The sequence below is a fragment of the Chenopodium album genome, chromosome 21 (genome assembly GCF_948465745.1).
Source record: "Chenopodium album chromosome 21, dcCheAlbu1.1, whole genome shotgun sequence".
In the NCBI taxonomy this organism is placed as follows: Eukaryota; Viridiplantae; Streptophyta; class Magnoliopsida; order Caryophyllales; family Amaranthaceae; genus Chenopodium; species Chenopodium album.
Window position 1 is genome coordinate 21,339,388 of NC_137854.1, and position 7,315 is coordinate 21,346,702.

The following is a 7,315-nucleotide window of genomic DNA, read 5'->3' on the forward strand; positions in this document are numbered from 1 at the left end:
CACTGATATCGGGTTCAGACACAACAGGTTCTTTGCCATGAGCCTTAGCTGTGGCCGCATAGGGTGAAGTATAGAGCTGCTCTGTATTGGTAGTGCAAGTCATAGGCACCACTGAAGTTAGGATCTGAGCATCTGGTTCATTATCCTCTACATCAATGCTCTTCGGAGTCCAAAGCAACACACTATTTATGGCTAATTCCTGAGTAGGAATCACTTGGATGAAAAAAGGTTTAGTGGAAAGCATTTCCTTCACCACTCTAAAAGCCTCCAAATTTCCCTGCAATGTTGAAATAGTCACATTGGATAGTAAGTAAATTAAAGGACTCGTAATGTAAATGCTCTTCAAAGTGAATCTATGAAATAACATATAAACTGAAACATTATAGAAAAACTTAGAAAAAATAAACATAGTAGAAAAATCTAAAGTAGGAGAGAAATATATATAGTATAGGTTACTATTGTAGTCTAAATAACATGGTATACATTTGAATGAAGATGTAAAAAAGAATAGAGTATAACATCGATCATGGCTAATTCTAACAGTGCTTTAGATATTCCAAATTTCATTTGCCTTTTTTCGGAATAGCCTTTCCGTGTCATCATTAAACGCTGTAAACGACATTGTCCCACTTTCATCAGCAGCGTCGAACTTAAAAGTCACTCTGTACAAGTATGCATTTTAAGAGTTAGAATTGGGAGATAGTCTTATTATGCTAATAAGAGTATATATATAAGTCCTTGAAAAGCTCCTGTAAGCAGCAGTAGTGTCTGCTTTTTTGCAAGAGATGCAAGGAAAGCTAGTTCCTACAGGAACGTGTGTTCGCTTTCCACAACCTAGGCAGCCAATGTATGAATTAACTCTTTGTAGGTCAGGGTCTGGTACAGTGACTCTAATCCATGCTACTTCATCTTGGATTGCGTTTGATGCCTGCATTAATTTAGCCAAACATGTCTTAGAAAGCTTTATATGATAGAATATGTATGAGCAGGAAGTTGTTTTCAGTGCTAAGTAATAAATAGAAGCTTGAACCTTTTTGCTCCTCAGTTCAGCTATGGTCACAACTTTTTTTCTCAACACTTGGGTACCTTACATTCAGAATCTTTTCTTGTCTATCAAGCAACACATGCTGATATAATCTGACCCTGAAACTTAAAAGAGAATCAGTTAAGTATATGACATAAGTGAATAACTTCTTTGCTGTTAACATAATACATGTATTGATTACCATTCGCGAAGCATATCTGCCCTTTCTCCTTTAGGATTCATAATGATTCTAGTAGACATAGTAGTGTTTAAACCGAATCCTGCATTAAAGGTCAAAAATTGTTTCAGCTTAGCTTCTGTGTTCACAGTACATTTGCTCAAGCACATGTAATAACTTTACCTCTTGTGTGGCGAGTTTTCAGTGCAGTAAAACCGACAACATTAAATCTCTCAGACCAGTTACTCATTGCATCACATGGTTTACCAGTGAGATCATTCCATGCTAAAATTGTCATGGCATGGTCTTGGCTGATACATCATTCATTATATGCTATAAGCTATTCGAATTAAGTAGTGCATCAAAGCGAAAATATGTGTGACAAAGATGTGATGGTATATGGTTACCCTGTGTCAGTAACAGATATTTCACATACTGGATTGTCACGCCCACGAATGTTAGATATCATTCGAGGTGCATCTTCAACAAATAAAAAGACACCAACAATATCTATTTAGGCAGAAAATTGCAAAATAATTTTAGATTATATCAAAAGAATATAAACTAACTTTAGAGAGAAAAGTGTCTATGAATAATATAAAAATGTAGGATAATTATACCGAATCTGCCATTGGGATCAAGCGATCTTGGAAGAGTTGACAGTGGCTGATATCTAGGCTCAATTGGACCAGCTTCTGGATTCAGACGTTGAATGATAGTTTGTTTTCCAATAACTATCTGATATGGAAGTTCTTCAAGGTTGATGTTGTACGGCTCATCCATATAGGTTATAGGAGCCTTCGATATTTCATACTAGCCAGTTGGTTTTAGAACATCTTCATATGCATGTATCTGATCTCCAAAAGAGCACATCGCATCCTGTTTTTCTGTTTATACATATATTATACAAGTTAACTCCATGCTTATCCAGCCATATTAAGATTATGTTTTTATTAAGCAAAGAAGTTGAATATTAGCAAAGCTTCACCTATAAATGTAGATATGCTAACAATAATGGCCAAAAAAGGTTAAAACTAAAGTCACAACCAGCTATAGTTCACTATTCACAACTTGACAAAGTATCTTAGGAGGCAAATCAAAATGCAAAATTTGTTGATAATTTTTATAATGTACATAGGTTCCTTGCTAGGTAAATTTATGTATTGATTATCCAAATTTTAGTACAAATAAGCTTAACTTTAGGCTGTAAACAAATGTAAAGTGTATTAAGGAAAAAAATAGATATTTTACTGTAAAAAAGATACAGATAAATCAGAAATACCTTCTCATCTTCTAAGATGATTGTCTGAAATATGACAACAGGCTTTTTAGGTGATGGTTGAGCCCTTCCTTTTTCAGCTACAGTGACCTTAACCTTGTAGTCTTTATTTTGAGTGTTAAGTTCATCTAAATAAACAAGTCTAAGCTTTATCTTTGAAGGTGTATTCATTTTCTGTACAAAGTTTTAGAAACAAAGCAAAGGAATCAATGTTGATATAGCTAGTAAATGCAGAAATAGGGTCTGCCATGCAAGGTAATAAGTAAGTGCATCCATGCAAGGTGTACAACAATGTCGAATAGCTAATTATGGAGCATATATATATCTGCTTAAATAAAGATATTGAATGTGGCCTAAGGTAAACATAGAAAAATTTGTTGTTAGCAAAAAAACAGGAAAAGCTGATTATTTTTGCAGCAAGTTTTTTTTCTACAGATAGTAAACATAAATAGAAAAATAAATTGCACAAAACATATATACATAACAATAAATAAAAGTCTTGAATATTAACTACACCAATTATAACAAGATAGTGAAAAAATTGTAATTAAATGTCAGAAAAATAGAATTAATTTAATAAAATGTATTGATGTGTTTTTTTCCTTTAAAGAAAACTATGTGAAATTAAATGTATTTGATGTATTAGTAGAGCTATGAATTAAAGGTGCATCAAGAATAGCTAATAATCAAAGGAGTTGGAATAATATTTGAACTAATTGGCTGCTTCAACATATAATCAGATAGGAAAGTTAACATTTTGCTCTGGAAATCGGCAACTTAGATTTTGTGAATGAAAGGCAGCATATTTCGAACTGGAGAAATAGAGTGAATGAAGTGAAAAAAAGGAAGAATATACCTTTAAAGAGGATGGAATAACAGAGAATTTAACAATGAATGAAGAATAAAGATGAAGGTAGGTGGGTATTTATAGCTAAATCCTTGGTATATCAAAGGTGACCTATTTTTTTCACCTGGGTACTGTGCTAAGCAGTAAAGATACTATTGTTTACTCTAATTTTGTACATCTAGAAAGTAGTATAGGGTAAGATGCTGAAAAGTTAGTATTATTATATGTATAAATCTTAATAGTTTAGTAATCTTAGAGGGCAAAGTACATGTATTACTTTTTACTTAAACAATAAGGAAGTAAGATTTTTTTTTTTTTTGTGGCCAGAATTATGCTAAACTATAAGAGCTTAGCTGTCTAACATTATTTGAAAAGGCTTACCATGAACAGTTTGTTTGACTTGTACTTGCATATTTTCCCTATAAATCAAAGTATAATAACTTAGCATATGTGATTACTTTTTGCAAGCAAAGTGATGACACTTCATGGGCTACATTTTACACAGCCCATTAAATACAACCCATATATTTTGGACATTTAAAATCGACAATAACTCTAATATTGATCAGTAGAATTAGGTCGCTAAGCACATGCATTTCGCTTTTTAGAAGTAGGTTGGAACAATTATAACTCTCGAAAAAAACGAAGAGTTTAGATTAGGAACAAAATCTAAATGTTGTATAAATGCTTATCTCCTATACAGTAGTCAGTATACTAATTAATAAGCTAATCTACATTCACTTTCTACTGCAAGAGTTAAAAGTGTAACATAGATTTTTTTGCAAAGGTTACTGTAAATTTTAAGTTCGTTTGTTACTCACCAAGCAAGTGTAAATATGATTTGTAATCATCAGCTATATCTGCAAGAAAATCAAAGCACATATAATTCAGCGCATCAATATCTTATGAACAGTAGGTCAAATATGAAAATGGGTACATTAATTAAATTAATCATTGCTTGCAAATACATATCAGTAAAAGGATTGCTCAAGAGTTAATATCAATAAGGCAAGATCACCGGAACCGATAAATGTTCCAAGACTGAAGTCAATTATAATGTCCACACTAAAAAAGACGATAAAAATTATTCCAGTACAATTTAACCGTAATTTGTATACCTTAAAGTCTTTTACTAAGTTGAATGTGATTTCCTTCTGTGTAGAAGATGTTTGAATACCAAAATAAACGCAAAATATTATAAGTGTCATTAATGTACTATAAAATGGTTTCAGTCCTATAATAACAAAAGCAATACCTTTTCTTTAATTATATACAGATTTTCTGCAAATTGTTTCAAGGATAGTGAAGCAAAACCAGTAATCCATAGCTACAAAAAGTCATCTTATTTCTAGCAGACACTGAGGATTAAGCAATAACTATTTAAGATTGCAGCATTAATAAATTTTGGACAGACATATCATTACTAAATTTTATAAATCGGGTCAATAAATCTTGGAAACAAGCACAGTTCAAACATATGATAAATTAAAAAATTAAAGTGACTTTCATCACTTCTATTGAAAGCATGTTGACTCACGACTCTCACCTATATCAGCAGCACAGATTAGAGAACCAGGGCCAGGTGATATGACGATATTATCAAAGGCTCTCGCATTTGCTCCAGCAGCCCTAACAGTGAGTAGAAGGCTTTTCGGTAGATTACAACAAATCAAAAAACTGGCAAATAATCATCACTTACAACCTTCTCATAGATACCTGATCTTTTAGCCTTTCTAATGATCTTAGCTATGATCAGCATGCATTACCTATTGTGATTACAAGTCTGAAATATTCTTTTGAGGTAATGTTGATGAGTGACATTCATGGCACTCATTTGATCTCTTTTTGGATGAATTTTATTTCATTTTATAGCTCTTTTCCTTGGTTTTCTTTAGTTTTGCTCTTTATTTCTTTACTTTGTGCTTTTCGTAGTTAGTTTCTTTATTTTGTGCATTTTCTTGTTTATTCGTTGTTTTTCTCTATAACTTGTTTGTTTTCATTTGTTTTTAGGTTATGATCAATCATCCAAAGATTTCCGAGCTTCCCTTCAACATTTATCGTCGCATTTGATGCCTTGTGCTAGCATTTTGAGTTTCAAGTCTAGAGAAACTCGAAGGGCAAGTTTCAAGACCGGTGCACGCATTCGGTGGGGGCATCATCTGTGCCTCAAACCCACCAAAATACCCATGTACTTACTGCCTACTTTGATTTTCATCACCATCACCAAGTTGTGTGCACAAGGATGTTCAAGGTCGAAGAAGGGGAAGGAAGAGACCCTCCTAGGTGCGGGCGCACAGGGGGCCTGTGCGACCGCACAGGTGGCGCGTGCGGGTGCACCCCCCTGGGTTTGTGCTCGTGCGCCTCCTCTTCTCCCCTATGTGTGGTCGCATCTGCATGGGTCTATTTTTGGACGTCATAACCGACTTCTCCCTTGTATATATAGTAGTTTCTTTCCATTTTTACGGTGACTTGATTAGATTTTCATCAAGAATAGATTAGAATTAGTTTAGATTGAATTTTGGGTAGAGAGAGAAAAACACTTGTTCTTAGATTTTTAGAGAGAGAAACTTTGGATTTGATGATTGAAGATTGCTACATTTTGGTTTGATTTCTATCAAGTTTGTAAGAATTCTTTACTCTTTAATACAATCTTATGTTTGATTTCATTTGTTTTGTTGATTGATTAAGTTTGTTGATAGTTTGATTGATTTAGTTTGATTTCAATTGATGAATATGAATTTGTTGATTAGTTGGTTGAGGATCATTTATCTAGGCTTGAGGATTTTCAAGTTCAAGATGATGGATCCCCTATTGAGGATAGGATGTTGGATGATTCCTTGTATGTTATCAATGTGAAGGAGGTCCCATGGTTTGCTGATTTGGTAAATTTTCTTGCTTGTGGGAAGTTTCCTCCTTCTTTTTCCAATAATAAAAAGAGGAAGCTCAAGAGAGAAGCTAGGCATTATGTATGGGATGAGCCGATTTTGTATAAGTGAGGTGTGGATGAATTGTTGCGCCGATGTGTGCCCAATGAAGAAATACCAAATGTGTTGAAGATGTGCCACTCGGATCCTAGTGGTGGTCATATGGGTATTTCTAGAACGGCTTCTAAGGTGCTTCAATGTGGCTTATAGTGGCCAAACCTCTTCAAGAACGCTTGGGAATTTGTCAAGAGTTGTGATCAATGTCAAAGGACCGGAAACATTTCAAAGAGGAATGAGATGCCCCAACAACCCATTCTTGAGTTGGAAATTTTTGATGTTTGGGGTATAGATTTCATGGGTCCTTTTCCTTCTTCATTTGGGAATCAATACATTCTTGTTACCGTTGATTATGTGTCAAAATGGGTTGAAGCCATTGCTTCTCCAACAAATGACCATAAGGTGGTAATGAAGTAGTTCAAGAAGATTATATTCCCAAGGTTTGGCATTCCCAAGGCGGTAATAAGCGACAATGGCCTCATTTCGTGCATTATGCTTTGCAGAAAATGTTGAAGAAGCATGGGGTGAACCAACGCTTTGGGCTCCCTTATCATCCTCAAACTAATGGGCAAGTAGAGGTGTCCAATCGTCAAATTAAGTTGATACTTGAGAAGACGGTTGCAAGAAATAGGAAAGATTGGTCAAACAAGCTTGATGACGCTTTGTGGGCATATCGAACGGCTTTCAAAAATCCTATTGGTACCACTCCTTACCGATTGGTTTATGGGAAGTCTTGCCATCTTCTAGTGGAGCTTGAGCACCGTACTCATTGGGAAATTAAGAAGATTAACTTTGATTTGGCAAGTACGGGAGAACAACGTTGGTTGGATCTTCATGAACTGGAAGAGCTTCGTTTGGATGCCTATGATTGTGCTAGTTTGTATAAGGCTAGAACCAAAGAGCTGCATGATAAACTAATTGAGAAAAAGAAGTTCAATCCGGGAGATAAGGTACAATTAAAAAATGAGGCTCTTTCTCGGAAAATTGATGTCTCGATGGACCGGTC